Below are 17208 nucleotides of genomic sequence, written 5' to 3'. Positions count from 1 at the left end.
ACTGGTGAGGCCACACCTTGAGTACTGTGTCCAGTTCTGGGCCACGCAGTTTAGGAAAGACGTTGAGATACTTGAGCCTGTCCAGAGGAGGGCAACGAGGCTGGTGAGGGGCTTGGAACACAAGCCCTATGCGGAACAGCTGAGGGAGCTGGGGTTGTTTAGCCTGGAGAAAAGGAGACTCAGAGGCGACCTTATCACTCTCTACTACTTCCTGAAGGGTGGTTGTAGTCAGGTGGGTTTTGGTGTGTTTCACCAGGCAGCAACTGACAGAACGAGAGGTCATAGTCTCAAGCTGCGTCAAGGAAAATATAGGTTAGATATTAGGAAAAAGTTTTTCCACACAAAGGGTGATAAAGTACTGGAATGGTCTGCCCGGGGAGGTGGTGGAATCATGTGTTTAAAAAAAGACTGGATGTGGCACTCAGTGCCATGGTTTAGTTGAGGTGTCAGGGAACAGGTTGGACTCAATGATCTTGAAGGTCTCTTCCAACCTTGTGATTCTGTGAGATAATTAAAAATAGTGAATCAGAGGAAAGAGGGGATAATTGGTTTACAAGGGATGGTAAGCAGTGGATACCAAAAGCTCTGGCCTTACAAATATTAAAACAACTCCATGAAGGGAGTAATTGGTCCTCTCAAAGATTGGCAGAAGTCTTCCTCAAAATGTACACTGCTGTGGATCTTTTTACTCTGGCAAAACAAGCTATTGAAGGTTGTTTGATTTATACTAAAACAAATAATAGGGTTACAAATAAAATTGCCAGGGGAGGGAGGTCTTGGTCTGTACATCCCTTTCAAAGATGCTAGGTGGATTTTACTGAAATGCCCCAAGTGGCAAGGTTTAAATATCATCTGGTAATAGCATGTCAACTAACAGGGTGGACAGAAGCATTTCCAGCTGCTTCAGCAACTACCGGATCTGTTATTAAGGTATTTTTAGAACAAATAATTCCAAGATATGGGATTGTGGAAGCAATAGACTCAGGGGAACTCATTTTACAGGAAAAATCTTTCAAGGAGTTATGACTGCTTTAGGAATACGATGGAACCTCCATACCCTCTGGCACCCCCAGAGCTCAGGCCAGGTTGAAAGAATTATGGAGAAATAAAGAAACACCCCCTGAAGCTGGTGATAGAAACTAAGATACCATGGGTAGGGCTTTTGCCACTGGCTTTGGCAAGAATAAGGTCAAGATCCACAGGTGATATTCAATTATCTCCCTTTGAATTGATGTTTGGAATTCCTTACCCTTGTAATTCTCAACCTAGTGGGGGGGTATATTTAAAACAATATGTGGCCAGGATACTGTCTCTTGTGAAATCTCTTCAACAGGAAGCTCAGCTGACACAGACACTGCCTTTGGACTTTGCTGTTCATAATATCTAACCAGGAGATTGGGTCCTAGTTGAGTGCAAAGAAGCAGCCCTGGTGGCAAAGCGGCGTGGAATTTTACAAGTGTTACTGACCACAGAAACAGCCGTCAAGACAGCTGAACACAGGTGGACCCATCACACTCCGGTCAGGGTCTCTGAAGCCCCGGAGATTTGGACTTCTCAGCTGGAGAAGAAGGATGGGAGCCCACGACTGACACTCCGCAGGAGTGGATTGGAACAGTAGCCAGTGCATCAACATCGGGGGAAGCCCCGTGTTCCTACCCACAGGTAGTCTGCTGAAATAGTCTGTATGGGCATCCCTCCTTTTGGATCTCCAGTCACTGGGGGGCTACTACTTGCTGTCATTGTTTTCTTTATGTTGTTTCTGTGCCTTCACTTGCCACAGGTGGTGCAGAAGACAACGTGAGAATTAGATTAGGAAATCAGATTACACCATTAGAATGTTTTTCTTAATAATCTTATCTTTATATAGTCAGCTAGGTTTGGGCCAGAGGTGGGAAAATAGTTTTTTAGTTTTAGAAGAAGTAGCAAAAACCTTTAACCTTAGCAATTGTTGGGTCTGCGAAGGGTCAGGAGGATCTGAAGGCTGGCCATGGGTGGCCAGCCCAGTCGAACCTAAATGGTGAGTGTGGTGGTTTTGCATGGCAGGCATTTACAGAAGTGATGCAATGCTTCCAGCCACTGGAAACTGTACACGCCTCTGTGAAAAACACATGTTAAAGACGAAAGAAACCCGGGAACTTTCTATTTTCCTTCCGGCCTGGGAACAGGTAACATGGCCTGGCCCAGCCTCTGTCTAGGCTGGGCTGGGCCGGGCAGGCTCTGCCACGGGGCCGGGCCCCTTTCCGGGGAGCCCACCAGGCCCCGTCCCGGCTGGGCTGGGCCCCAGCAGCTGCCAGGCAGGGGGCGGGGAGGCTGCGGGGCCCTGGCTGAGGTAGGGCTGGGCCGCAGCTGCTAACATCTTGCCGCCAGGTCCCCTCCCCCAGCACGGCCGCCGCACGAGATCGTGCGGCTGAGACCAGAGAGGGCCCTGCAGCCCGTGCGGAGTGGCCCTGAGGCTGGAATTGAATGCAGCAAAAACCAAAGACCAGCCATGCAGCTAATCCTGACACAGCCCCAGCCGCAGCCGCAAGCTACTTACCGAGCCTGGCTGGGGTCAGGTGACCATCTGCAGGCCCCAGGCGAGATGTTAACTCTTTCAGTGCTTCAAGCCTCCCTCGAGTGAGAGAAAAGAACAAAATAGAGGCAATGTAGAGGAGCAACATGAAGACACCGAGGTCAGTGAAGGAGAAGTCAAGTCCCAGATGTTAGGAATAAATTCGGGATTTGACTGTTAAGGTGTACGTTTAACTGTTTGACCATTGTTCTGTTTGTTTCACAGTTTAAAATCATTTGTCTGCTTGTTCCACAGTTCGCTAATTTCACCCCTGTTCGTGTTACTCCTACTTGAAGTGTCTGCCCTCGTGTTCAGTCCCCACTCCGGTTATATCCCTCCAGTTTCAATATATGTATAGGTCTGGGGGTTAGCCCCCCCCTTTTTGTTAAAACCCCTTTGTACCTGACGGGTTGGGCCCTCTGCATCCCCTTCGTGGCGTCGGGTAGTTCGGCCGCTGCTCCCTGAGGTGGCTTCCTGGTTCCCAGAAGGCTTAGCATGTGCTGCATGTTAATGGCCGGACTCCAGCCGAGGACTAGAACTGGACCAAAATCGTGAACAAAAGCAAGGACAGCCCAACAATCAACATCTCCAGGACAGGGAGATGTCAGGGAATTGGAGCTGGCCTTCGGCACCCCTGGAGCCGGTTGCCATGACTTGAGAGAAGCCTGAACAGACTCACCCCCTTAGACCAACGAGCTACAAGCGAGTCTCTGGACGTATCCCCTGAGGGTGAAGACTCCGATTCTGCCGTAATCGACAGGATCGTCTACCCCTCCTCTGGGACGTCGACTCACCAGGGAGTAGCGGCGGCGTCGCGAACCCCGTACCCCCGCCCCTTAGGCTATCTTTTAATAAAGGCCTTATCAAGAAAGGAGCGCAAGGTCTCCTGGCCATTTTGTTTACATCAATTGGGGGCTCGTCCGGGATCGGCCACGCCCACAAGGACCCTGGAGGACTGGCCATCCGCCTTGGACCTTCGAGGGACAGCTGGCCACATCCGGACGGAGAGGACGGCCTTCGGGGAGAGTCGACGGTCAAAGAGCGCCGGATTGGTAAGACCTCCGGCGGCGGGATACGGGAGGTGAGTAAGTGTGTATGAGTGAGACGGGGGCTGGCAGCTCGGACCCCCGGGGCGAGTGAGGACCCCCTAGTACTGCGGTTTCGGACTCCCGCGAGGGGGCCGGCCGGGAACGGGGGGAAGCGGGAGAGGCCCGATCCGGGCCCAGCGAAGCAAGTGAGACGCCTCCCTCAGGGGTTAGCTGCCTAGCTTCCCCTGATTAAGGTGTGAGGTGAAGGGAAGGACGACCCGGGCCCCGCTAGGACCTAGCCTCACAAGAGGTACGGGGGGGGAGTAGAGGCCAGGGAAGGCTCCCGCAATCTCTACTAGGACCCGACCTCTAGGTCAGGACCCAGGAGTGCTGGAAGGGGATAGCGCTGCCCCGTTGGGACCGGGCTCTGGGTCTCTGGGATAAAGGGGGAGTTGAGGACTGGGGGAGGGATTAGCCCGTTAGGACCTCACTCCAAAACTTCCCCGCCCTAGGGGTGGCCGTTGGGACCCAACCGGGAGGAGAAGGTGTGGGGAGGGACCCCTAGGTTTTATTTTTATTTAGAGTGGTTCCCCTATCCTCTTATATGAGTTTTTTATTAGTTTGTTCAACCCTCTGGGCAGGTGGAAGGGTTTTAAGTAACGGTGAGTTGACCTGCAGACCTTGAGTTAGTTTGTTCAACCCTCTGGGCAGGTGGAAGGGTTTTAAGTGGTGGTGAGTTGACCTGCAGACCTCAGGTTAGGGTCTAGGCACTTAGGCTCCTGGGGAAGTATGTGTGTGTAACGTGTTCCTTCGGGCAGGTGGAGGACAGTGTGTTAGTGTGTTGACCTGCAAGCCTCAGGCTAACCCGGGCGCTCGGGACCCTGGGGGAGTGCGAGTCGGGCGCAATAAGGATTGAGGGGGACTGCAGTATTGTTTTGTTCTAGTGGTTTGTTGAATCAGGTTTTCAGAGAGACTAATTTTAGTTTAATTTGTGTTGTTAGTCAGTGTTTTGTGCGATACCCTCAGAATGGGTCAATGTAGTAGCAAAAGAAACTCCCATGGTAGGAAGGCCAAGAGAACTAAGAACATTCCTCCAAACAGCCCCCTTGGGAGAATGTTAGATGGATGGGCAATGAATGAGGTAACCCGGGATTTAGACAAGATTAAGATGATCCACTTTTGTATGGAAGTATGGCCGAAGCTAGACATTGAATGGCCATGGTTTGGGTCCGAGGACAATTGGATGTGCGCTTGTTTAATGCAGAGCTTACGTAGTCAGCCTGAACCAGATGAAGAACAACTAGTATACGCTGCCTGTTGGGGGCAGGAAAAATCTGGAAGGAAGTCAGTTAAGATCTGCAAGTTAAAAGAATGCAAGGAGGAGACAGACAGGGAACAGAACGAAAGGAGTAAACCATGGGATCCCCTAGATCATCTGCCTCCTCCTCTTCGTCCTATAGTTCCTCCAGAACCCTTACCACCGCCACCAATTCCCATTCCCTTACCCCCTCCGCCAAATTTTACTCCTATACCTCTTCCTCCTCCTCCAACCCTCCTTCCCTTACCTTCCTCTTCACCAGATCCTATTTCCATGCCTCAAGCTCCTCTGCCCCAACCTACCAGTTCTTTGTCTGCTTTATCCCCCTTAACAACCTCTCCCACTTCTCAAACTTCCCTTCCACAATCTCCTGTTCCAACACTCTCTCCTCCTTCTCAGGAGTCTTCTCCCTTATCTCCACCAATTAGTCAGTTATCCCCACAGACCCCTGTCCCTACTGCTCCCAGTAACCTGTCTCAAGCCTTCCAGTTACAGGTTCCAATCTCTGATCCATCCCAACTCCCTGATTCTTTCTCTACCCCTACTTCTTCTTCATATACCCTGAGTTCTTCAGTCTATTCTGAACACCCGTTAGCAAAAATTGCTACCCCTATGTTCATGTCTCCTTCACCAAAGATGGTTCCTAAGCCTCCTCTTCAGTGGGGAGAACCCCAGACCGGAGAACCTCAGACCTCAGGAAATAATTCTATTGAAGCTGAGCACTTGCAACTTCCCCAACCCCACAATGAGACCCCTCGGGAGAGATTAGATGAGGGTCCCTATTGTAATACAAGATCCAGGGCTATGCGGGCAGATCGGTTATTCCCTTTAAGAGAAGTACCTATGGGAGGAGTTTTTGGTGGGTTAGGATACGTAAATGCACCCCTTACCTCCTCAGAGGTAAGAAGCTTTAAGAAAGAAATGGGTAGCCTAGTTGAGGACCCAGTAGGGGTATCACAACAACTTGACCAGTTTCTTGGCCCTAATATTTATACTTGGGGAGAGCTCACCTCCATTTTAAAAATATTATTTAATCCTGAGGAAGTGAAGTTGATTCGAGCTGCTGCCATAAAAATTTGGGATAGAGAAAATCAAACCGGGGTTCCTGCAGACCGTAAGTTACCTGTAGGAGATCCAGGCTGGAACCCCAATCAGGCGCAAGATAGGAGGAATATGGAGGAGTACCGGACTCTGATAATCAGAGGGATAAGAGAGGCAGTTCCTAAAGGAACCAACTCCAAGTTGGCTTTTGATTGTTGTCAGGAGAAGGATGAGACACCCGCTGCTTGGTTAAGCCGACTGAAAAAGAACTTCCAGCAGTACTCGAACATAGATCCTGAGAGCCAGGAGGGACAAGTCTTGCTAAAGGTTCAATTTGTATCCAAGGCATGGCCAGACATTAGAAGAAAGTTAGAAAGGCTGGAGGACTGGCAGGAAAAAGGAATCAATGATTTGCTAAGAGAGGCGTTAAGAGTGTATTTGCGTAGAGAAGAAGAGAAAGCCAAAAATAAGGCACGTATGATGATTGCAGTGGCAAGAGAAAGTGTAAGGGCAGGGAAAGAAATAGCTGAAGGGAAGGAGAATCCCAATCCACCTAGTGGGAGGGCACCCTTTAATAAAGCTCCTGAAGCGGCTTGGCGAAAGAGGCCCCAGCGGCCTGGGGATTCAAAATGTTATTATTGTGGAGAGGTAGGACATTTTAAGAGAGATTGTCAGAAGGCCTCTAGAGATGAAGCCATCATGAGAGAGCAGGAGGCCCTTGAAAGAATATTAGGAGGGCAGGATTAGGGGTGTCAGGGGCTCTATGTGTTGGGGGACCTCATGTACCATTCTATTGAGCCCTTGATAAATTTGGAAGTAGGTCCCCATTTTCAAGAGTTTGAATTTTTAGTGGATACCGGAGCAGATCGTTCAAGTATTAATAAAGTTCCATTGGGAATAACAATGGGAGATAAAACTTGTGAAGTTGTAGGCGCAGAGGGCAGACCCTTTTCAGCACCAGTTTTGGAAAAAATATTAATAAAAGGAAATTCTCGGGCTAGTCAAGTAGACTTGGTTTACCTCCCTGATCTAGATACAAATTTGTTAGGTAGAGACCTCCAAGTCCAGTTAGGGATAGGAATAATTCCTCAAGGAGGAAGAATGGTGGTTAAAATGCTGAGATTGACTGAGATAGATTTAGGGGAAATAAGTCAAGAGGTTTGGGCTGGAAAAGGAAAATATGGGCTGTTGGATATTCCTCCTTTGAAGGTACAGATGACAGAGGGACCTCCTATACAGGTCAAACAATATCCATTGTCCCTAGAGAACAGAAGAGGTTTAGAGCCCATTATCCAATCTTTGTTAAGCGAGGGCATTCTAGAACAGTGTATGTCACCACATAATACCCCGATTTTGGCAATCCGGAAGGCTGAAGGAAAATATCGTTTAGTACAAGACCTCCGAGAGGTTAACAAAAGAACAATAGCAAGACATCCTACTGTACCAGATCCTTATACCCTTCTAAGCAAAATCCCTCATTATCATGCATGGTTCACAACTATAGATTTGAAGGATGCGTTCTGGGCCTGTCCATTAGCTCCAGAATGTCGGGACTGGTTTGCCTTTCAGTGGGAAAATCCTGAGGGGAATAGGAGGATGCAGCTAAGGTGGACCCGGTTACCACAGGGCTTCTGTGAGTCTCCTAACCTTTTTGGGCAAGCTCTTGAGAAAGTATTAGAGGCATTCACCCCCGAAGAAGGAATACAGGTACTTCAGTATGTAGATGATCTCTTAATCTCAGGAAAGGACCAGGAGCTAGTCCGAAGAACCAGCATAAAATTATTGAACTATTTAGGGACAATTGGGCTAAAAGTATCAAAGGATAAATTACAGTTTGTGGAACCGCAAGTAATATACCTAGGACACATGATTGGACATGGGTACAAAAGGTTGAATCCTGAGAGGATCTCAGGAATTATATCCATTCCGGCCCCAAAAACAAAAAGAGACATCAGGAAATTATTAGGTTTATTTGGCTATTGTAAATTATGGTTGGAAAATTACACTCAGAACGTTAAATTTCTATATGAAAAACTGGTTCTTCCAGATCCAATAGAATGGACAAGAGAAGATGAGGAGAGATTAGAGAAACTCAAGAGGGCACTTATATCGGCACCAGTCCTGGGGTTGCCAGATTTAAAAAAGGAATTCCATTTATTCGTTAATGCGGAAGAAGGGGTAGCACACGGGGTTTTAACTCAAGAATGGGCCAATCACAAAAAACCCATTGCATATTTATCAAAACTTCTAGATCCGGTAGCCAGAGGATGGCCAACATGCCTCCAGGCGATAGCAGCATCAGCTCTTATAGTCGAAGAAGCTCAAAAATTGACATTTCAAGGAAAAATCAGAGTATATACCCCACATGACATTAAGGGCATCCTCAGTCAGGGGGCACACAAATGGCTCTCCGACGCCCGAGTACTGAAGTATGAAATAATGCTGATGAGCTCAGACCACTTGGAATTGGTCACAACCGGGCTAGTGAATCCCGCCCAATTTCTATCTGGAGGACCTGCCCCCAGTTTAGAACATTGTTGTGTGGAAGCTATTAGTTTGCAGACAAAAGTCAGAATGGATTTAGGAGATACTCCCTTAGGACACGGAGAAATATATTTTTGTGACGGGTCATCAAGAATAGTGGACGGGAGGCGGATGTCAGGATATTCAGTGATAAAAGCCTCTGATGAAAAGAATCTAGAAGTCCAAGAAAAAGGAAAATTACCAGCACATTGGTCTGCCCAATTGTGTGAGGTGTATGCTCTAAAGCGGGGATTAGAACTTTTGGACCAAAAATGTGGAACAATTTACACTGATTCTCGATATGCCTTTGGCATTGTTCACACCTTTGGTAAAATCTGGGAAGAAAGGGGCTACCTGAATTCTAAGGGCAAAGACTTAGCCCATAGGGAGATGATCAAGTCTGTTTTGGAGGCGTTACTAAAACCTGAAGAAATTGCAGTGGTACATGTGAGGGGGCACCAGAGAGGTGATACTCTAGAAGTGAGGGGGAACCGGGCAGCTGACCTAGTAGCTAAAGAAGCAGCCCAAGACCAAAAAGAACCAATCAGAGTCCTGAAATTACCAGATGCTACTAACAAAGATGGGGAAGGGGATATCTTAAAAGAACATCTGGTATTCTCAGAGCGGGAACAAAAAGTTATACAAGAATTAAAACTGCAACAAGGGCCCCAAGGGGAGTGGATTCTCCCAGACGGGAGACAGTTTATTTGTAAAGCCCTAGCACGGAGAGTTCTAACCGAGATACATCAGCTTACTCATTGGGGGACACAAGGGCTGTGTGATCACTTCTTGAGGGACTATGTTTGTATAGGGATATATGATATAGCAAGGGCGATCACACAGGGTTGTATCACATGTCAAAAGGTAAATCAAAAGGTGATGAGAAGACCTATACCGGGAGGAAGAAAATTAGCTGAGAGACCATTCCAAAATGTGCAAATTGACTTTACAGAAATGCCCCCAGCGAGGGGATATAAACATCTCCTGGTGATCGTAGATCACCTAACTCATTGGCCAGAAGCTTTCCCCACCCGAAATGAGACCTCGGGGACAGTAGTAAAAATTTTATTAGAGAATGTTATCCCCCGGTATGGGCTAGTCAATAATATTGATTCCGATCAAGGTCCACATTTCACAGCTCGAGTTCTGCATGACACTACTGAAGCCCTGGGAATAAAATGGAGATTACATACTCCATGGCATCCTCAGAGCTCCGGCAGGGTAGAGAGGATGAACAAGACCATCAAGACAGTGCTCACAAAATTAATTTTAGAAACAGGATTGGACTGGGTGAAGTGTCTCCCCCTTGCTTTACTTAGGATCAGAACTCGACCTAGAGCAGACCTGGGAGTGTCTCCTTATGAGATGTTGTTTGGTCTCCCATTTCTAATCTCCCCTTACAGTACTGCACAATATGTAGAGGGAGAAGAAGCATCTCGGAAATATCTAGAAACCATCATAAAAACGCTAGAGGAACTCAGGAAAAAGGGATATCTCCCCCAGACTCCTCCTTTAGAAATAAGCACCCATTGTTTCAGTCCCGGAGATTGGGTTTTAATTAAATCTTGGACTACTGCACCTCTTACCCCCCGATTTGAAGGACCATTTCAAGTCCTACTTACTACACACACAGCCATCAGGACCAGGGAAAAAGGGTGGACGCACATTTCACGAGTAAAAGGACCGGTGGAACCCCCAAAGGAAGAGACTGGGTCAACGAACAGTACCCCAACCTGGACTGCTATACCCACTGGAGCCCTAAAGGTGAAATTAAAGAAAGTTCCCAAGAACTGATACAGTTGTTAAACTGCACTAGTAATTGTTGTATGTATAGTTTTTGTTATAAATGAGTAGGTTGTAAGCTTAGAGAATAAGTTGTAAGTTTTTGAACATGTTGAAAACTATTACCTTAAAATCCCCTTGAGAGGCAGCTCTGCTTCTTTAGAAAATATATCTTTCCTTGGACAACTGTCCCTCAGGAATAGCAAATTCCAAAACAGGGAAATAAGGGAGGGAGACAGGAAGGACAAGGTTTGGAGACCTTGAAACTCAGTTCCCCTGTGCAGTAGAAATACGGAAGATAATCCCAGGAGGCAAGACCGGGGGAGGTCAAGGGAGAATGGCTCCTACCGGACTCCTGAGGAAAATGAGTCGACTCTTTATAATGATGATTATAATCATGATTATGGGTCTCTCTAGTGCAGGAGAAATGGACTCCTGTATCAAATGCTACCACCCCTTGTATGACGGGGAGAACTTGGAGTCTTTAGTAAGAGTGCATACCAATCTGAGTCCTTCCTGCTACAATCAGTCTCAATTGGAAACTTGTAAAGAGGGAGGAAAGGTCTACTGGATCACTAAAAATACAGCCTCTTTTAGGCAAAGAATCCTAGGGGACTGTCCCATGAAAGATAATTGGTTATGCTTTGAGAAAAAAGCTCTAACTGAAAGAGGAGTGGATATAATTAAGGAAAAGAAAGTAAATATGGAAACTGGTAACAAAGGATGGGAAGATCTAGGTGGAAAGAACTTATTTATTGATTTAGTAGAGAAGATTAGCAAAGAATTAAATATCACCAGATGTTGGGTTTGTGGAAGTACACAAATGTCAGATGTGTGGCCTTGGGAAGGCATCAGTCTCAAACCAAGAGAAATCTTGGAAATCAAACAGATAGAGGAAGGACAAATAAAGCCAGAACCTAGGAGGATGGAGAGGTGGGAATTAAAGAATAGTGTGATTGGAGAAGAGTGTATTTTACGAACAGGAAGCAAGTTTCGCACTCCAGTGGGAAAAATGGCTTGTAAGCGATATTTAATAACTAAAGGAACCCCATTCCTCATGCGCTGGGTTCCCCAAGAACCCAACCGATATTGGAGTATGAGTAAAAGAGAAAGAGGGTGCATATACAATGAAGGTTACAACTTGTTTGAATGTGCAGATAAAGGAATTAACCCCTTTTGGGGAACAAGGTCTATATCAAAGTTTTGGGAGTTCCCACATGAAACTGAGAAAGGATTCTGGAAGGCTCCCGGAGATCTGTTTTGGATTTGCGGAAAAGCAGCTTACACGCATTTACCTGGGGACTGGGCAGGCAGTTGCACAATAGGAATTATTAAGCCATCTTTTTTCTTACTACCAAAAGAAGCAGGTCCAGGATTGGGAGTTCCTTTATATGACAATCTGAAAACATCTTCAAAAAGAAAAAGGAGTCTTATAGAAATGGGAGGAACCCAGAATTGGAAAGGAAAAACATGGACTCCTGAGGAGATTATTAAGACTTATGGACCTGCCACCTGGGCGCAAGATGGCTCGTGGGGGTACCGGACCCCTATATACATGTTAAACCGTATAATTAGACTCCAAGCAGTAATCAAAACCATTTCAAATAGGACTGCCTTAGCGTTAGATCATGTTAGTGAACAACTTTCCCAAACTCGCACTGTTGTATACCAGATAAGATTAGCTGTTGACTACTTACTAGCAGATGAAGGAGGAATATGTGGGAAGTTCAACACTACAGAGTGTTGCCTTGAGATAGATGATAGGAGTGAAGTCATCCGGAATATATCTAAGGAAATTAGAAAAATCGCTTATGTCGGAACCCAAGAGTGGACTCCACTTGTTAATACAGATTGGTGGGATAATTTTGGTCATGGAAAAGTAGTTGGTGGAAAAAAGTAGCATTCATCGCAGTAGCAGGGTTAGCCGGATTATTATTCCTTCCCTGCCTTATACCTTGCTTAATTAAAATAATTATATCTGCAATCCAATCAGGCAGTATGATTCCCACTTCCCTAGAAACTTCCTCAAAAAGAGGAAAAAGAAAGACTAAAATAATGAGGCTTGAAAATACAGAGAGAATGACAGCTAAGGAAGTGTACGACAAATACCAAAGATTGAGGAAATTTTACTATCAGGAGCCGGAAACCGCTAATTGACGCGGGCCTATGCCCGGTCAAAGTAAGAGAGGGGGGACTGTTAGGAATAAATTCGGGATTTGACTGTTAAGGTGTACGTTTAACTGTTTGACCATTGTTCTGTTTGTTTCACAGTTTAAAATCATTTGTCTGCTTGTTCCACAGTTCACTAATTTCACCCCTGTTCGTGTTACTCCTACTTGAAGTGTCTGCCCTCGTGTTCAGTCCCCACTCCGGTTATATCCCTCCAGTTTCAATATATGTATAGGTCTGGGGGTTAGCCCCCCCCTTTTTGTTAAAACCCCTTTGTACCTGACGGGTTGGGCCCTCTGCATCCCCTTCGTGGCGTCGGGTAGTTCGGCCGCTGCTCCCTGAGGTGGCTTCCTGGTTCCCAGAAGGCTTAGCATGTGCTGCATGTTAATGGCCGGACTCCAGCCGAGGACTAGAACTGGACCAAAATCGTGAACAAAAGCAAGGACAGCCCAACAATCAACATCTCCAGGACAGGGAGATGTCAGGGAATTGGAGCTGGCCTTCGGCACCCCTGGAGCCGGTTGCCATGACTTGAGAGAAGCCTGAACAGACTCACGCCCTTAGACCAACGAGCTACAAGCGAGTCTCTGGACGTATCCCCTGAGGGTGAAGACTCCGATTCTGCCGTAATCGACAGGATCGTCTACCCCTCCTCTGGGACGTCGACTCACCAGGGAGTAGCGGCGGCGTCGCGAACCCCGTACCCCCGCCCCTTAGGCTATCTTTTAATAAAGGCCTTATCAAGAAAGGAGCGCAAGGTCTCCTGGCCATTTTGTTTACATCACCAGATGTGAGGGATGAGGAGATGCCTTAATCTTGGGGCTGAAATCCTCTTGTAAAGCTATGGAGAGAGATGTAATTGATACATCAGGCTCTATTTCCCTGTAACACATGAAAGCATGGGGAGATGAAGGGTTCAAATTGATACTGAGCAAAGGCCTCCATGACAAAGTAAGCAGATGTTAAAGTACTTGTGATCTATGAGAAGTTTGAACAGAGAGAGAAAGAGAGAAGAGTGATGAAAACCCTGTGCCCCCAGAGAAAGAAGAAGACCTCTGTTCCCAGGGATGAAGATGGTTTTAGAGATAGATAATGAGAACCTTTCCCTTTGAACAGCTCATCTTTAAAACAGTACTCCATAAGTTGACATGGCCCATAAACACAGATGTGGGAAAAGCTTGTGGAAAATGGGAGGGATTTCACGATTGCAGATCTCCCCGGGTGGCTGCTATTTGTGAAGAGAGACACGAGAGAACTGTTTTCTTGTGGAGAAGTCCCCATAACATTAAAAAGAGGGACTTCTCTCCCTAAGTGAACTAAAGAAAGACTATTCTAGAGGTGGTAAACTGACTGAAATTTTAGGTTTTGTTTCTTTACATTGTCATTGGGAAAGAAAAAGTTGTAGGGGGAAGAGAAGTGTTCGGAAGGTTTTGTTCTGAATCTTATTACTCTTTCTTTTAGTTACTGTTAATAAACTTTTCTTTATACCCTTTTAAAGTTTTGAGCTTGCTTTGCCTTTCTCCTGGTCCTACCTCACAGTAGGAAATGGGTGAGTGCATCCTAGTGAGTGCACTGGTGATTGGCCAGCACTGAACTCACCACACTCATTGATGCATTGACTGGGAAATCTCAAATTGGTGAACCAAAACCACTACAGTGGGTCAGCACCCTGAGTGAGGTCCATAATGGAACGGGATTTGGGGAGAAGAAAGCAAGTCCATGGCAGCTTCATTCTTCTGAAAGAGGCATTTATTGTCTAAATAGGACAGGAGTCATATATGTGGGAAAAAGTGTTTTGACTTTGGGTTTAGATTGTTGGACCCCCAACTGCCCTCCTTATGATTGTTCAAAATATTGAAGCAGATGTAATCAAATGCATGTTAAGCTCACTAATGGTACCTGGGTAAGGTGGTCCTACCATAATTACCAAAGGGATTTTGAAGGCTGTAAAGCAGTGGGAAGGGACAGGTTTTTTGACCACTTATTTTTAAGCTGGCCTCGAGATAATTCTGCAAGTAGGACACATGTTGACTGTGACTATCAGTGGAAGTGGCAACACCAGAACAGAACTCGCACCCTTTTTAATAAGTTCTGGTCCAGATCTAACAAAACAGATCTGGGATATAACTGCAGGTGGAAACCTCAGGTGGGAGCTTGGACATGCAAATATTGTGATTCTTATGGTGGGGCAGCTATTGTTGGAGGACCATTAGGCCCAGGAAACAAGCTGTATTTTGACCCACCCATTGATGATGAAAATTGGGAAGGCCCCTTTGCCAATGGGACCTGGGCTTTGAAAGGATATTGGATTTGTGGCCAACATGCTTATCACAGGTTACCTCCAATTTGGTCAGGAATTTATAATATAGGGTGTATTAGACCGTTGTTCTTTTTACTACCACAAGTTGAGGGAAATCAGTTAGGAGTCAAGGTATATGATGATCTAATTAGGGAAAAGCAGTCAATTGATGTATCCCTGGCTGGAGGGAGCACCCAAAAATGGGAAAAAAGATGAATGGCCACCTGAGCAAATCATACAACACTATGGACCAGCCACTTGGAATCCAAATGAATTAATATCAGGTGCCACAGAAGCCATTTATAATTTGAAACAAATAATTAGGTTACAAAGTGTCTTTGAAATAATAACCACCCAGACAGCTCCAGCTCCTGACCTTCTTGCTGACCAATCCATTCAAATGAGGAATGTGATATTTCAACATCAGATGGTATTAGATTATCTATTACCAGAAGAAGGGGAGATGTGTGGCAAATTAAATGACTCAAACTGCTGTTTGCAAATAGATGACAATGGAAAAGTGGTGAAACAAATAACAAAGACAATAAGAAAGTTAGCTCATGTACCAGTCCAAACATGGAAAGGATGGGAATGGGACATGTTTTCGTGGTTACATGGTGGACTATGGGTTAAACAAATGGTTTTTTCCCTCCTATATGCTAATCTTTTTACCATGCATGACACCTTGCTGAGCATAGCTCATTCAGCAGGTGATCAAGGAAATGCAGGTATTAGCCATGCCTACTGATCCAGAGATGGCTACAAAAGGACAGATAATGATGTCACTGCAATCAATTGCAAAACCAAAAAGGACCCAGGAACAGAAAATTAGGTCAATGGTAACTGAGGTTTCTAAATACAATTATTGAGAAAATAAGAAGAGGAGGGAATGAAAGGAATGAGAATGAGTTATCTTTACAAACTGTGGGGCTGCTGGTAGATAAACCCAGATACTGATAGGTGAAAGAAGCAATGGGGGGAACTATAAATTCCAGAAGAATTCCACTAATTGACACAGAATGTTATTCACTCAAGGCTGTGCTGAATCCCTGGACTTAGAGAAAAAAAGAACAGAGACACAAAGAAGAAAAAAAATTGGGTGGGGTGGGGTGGATGCACATTAAAAGGGGGTCTCTTTTAGATGAATTGGGAAGTCTGTACCTCTCAAGTACCTCAGCCAATGGGGAAAGAGAGAGGGAAATGCAGCTGGGAAATTAGGATAAAAAGGAGGCTGAGTCCTCCAACAACTTGAGAGACCCCATGGGAAATGCCCCATGGCCTCTCCCTTTATCTGAATAAAGTTACAGGACTCCTCTGTGTCCTTTTTGGACATAAACCTCTCGTGTTTGTGGATTAATTTTCCTGACACTACTCATATTCTTTTCTCCTTATTGATGTAAAGGCATTGGTTAAAACTTGTCTTAAACAGTAGTTATCTAATACAGAAAGCTCTTTGATCATGATAATTTGTGCATGTGTTCTTATCTGTATTGCCATCAACATCTACTCTGCAAAACATACTAGCAAACATATTATTAAAGAACCCTCATTTTTCAATGATAAGGACATGCACATAGTAGATGAAGGGAAGGTGGTAGATGTAGTTTTTCTGGATTTTAGGAAGGCTTTTGATACTGTCCCTCACAGCACCCTTCTGGACAGGTTGTCCAACTGTGGTATGAGTAGGTTCACAGTGCACTGGGTGAAGAACTGGAGAAAGGTCAGGGCTCAAGAGGTTGTAGCGAGTGGGGCTACATCTGGTTGGCAATCAGGCACAAACAGTGTTACTCAGAGCTCAATTCTAAGCCCAGTTCTGTTCAATATATTTATCAATTATCTGGATGCAGGAGGTGAATGCACCATTAGGAAGTGTGCTGGTGATACTATATTGGAAGGTGCTGGTGACTCTCTTGAGGGACAGGAGACCTTGCAGAGAGATCTAGGTAGACTGGAGAATTAGACAATCACTGATGGCATGAAATTAATGCTATTTTACTCATAACACTGCCTACATGCAATGAGATCCTGGCAATACACACTTACTTTGAATTGTAAAGAGTGCCTAATGATGGAACTCATACACTAGATTAAAATTTTAATTCCTAAAAATTTTGCTTAGTCCTATTTAAAGGACACAGTCCTCACGTACACTGTGGCAGCTGACATAAAGCTAATACCAGGGATGCAACCACAATGGTGTAAGAGGGAAAGTTGGTGGTAAGGCAATCTTTATAAGCAAACATCTTCAGAACCCATTCTACTTATTTTGAATTAGCTTATGACTTACATCTTTTAAGGCATGCTGTAAAATCTCTTTACCCCAAATAATCGGGGCAGGGTGGAAGAGGCATGAGAAAAGTACTGTTAAAGCTTATCTTAGTAGTAGGAAGAGTAATAATATTTTTTCTTTATTTTGGCAAAGACATCATGTAGGGAACAGGTTCTCTCTGGCTGGCGTGCAGTAAGAACAAGTCATTACTTCTAAGCAAAGGCACAA

General features: G+C 45.5%; 1 long non-coding RNA gene across 1 annotated transcript in view; it reads right to left on the bottom strand.

The window, feature by feature from the left end:
* LOC137465569 (uncharacterized) overlaps window positions 1-17208 on the bottom strand; it is a 38274-nt gene that overhangs the window by 19505 nt on the left and 1561 nt on the right. The gene's annotated exons all lie outside the window — the stretch shown is intronic.

The sequence above is a fragment of the Anomalospiza imberbis genome, assembly GCF_031753505.1.
Source record: "Anomalospiza imberbis isolate Cuckoo-Finch-1a 21T00152 chromosome W unlocalized genomic scaffold, ASM3175350v1 scaffold_31, whole genome shotgun sequence".
Taxonomy (NCBI): Eukaryota; Metazoa; Chordata; class Aves; order Passeriformes; family Viduidae; genus Anomalospiza; species Anomalospiza imberbis.
Note: the sequence above shows the minus strand (reverse complement) of the source record. Positions and strands in the feature narration are given on the sequence as shown.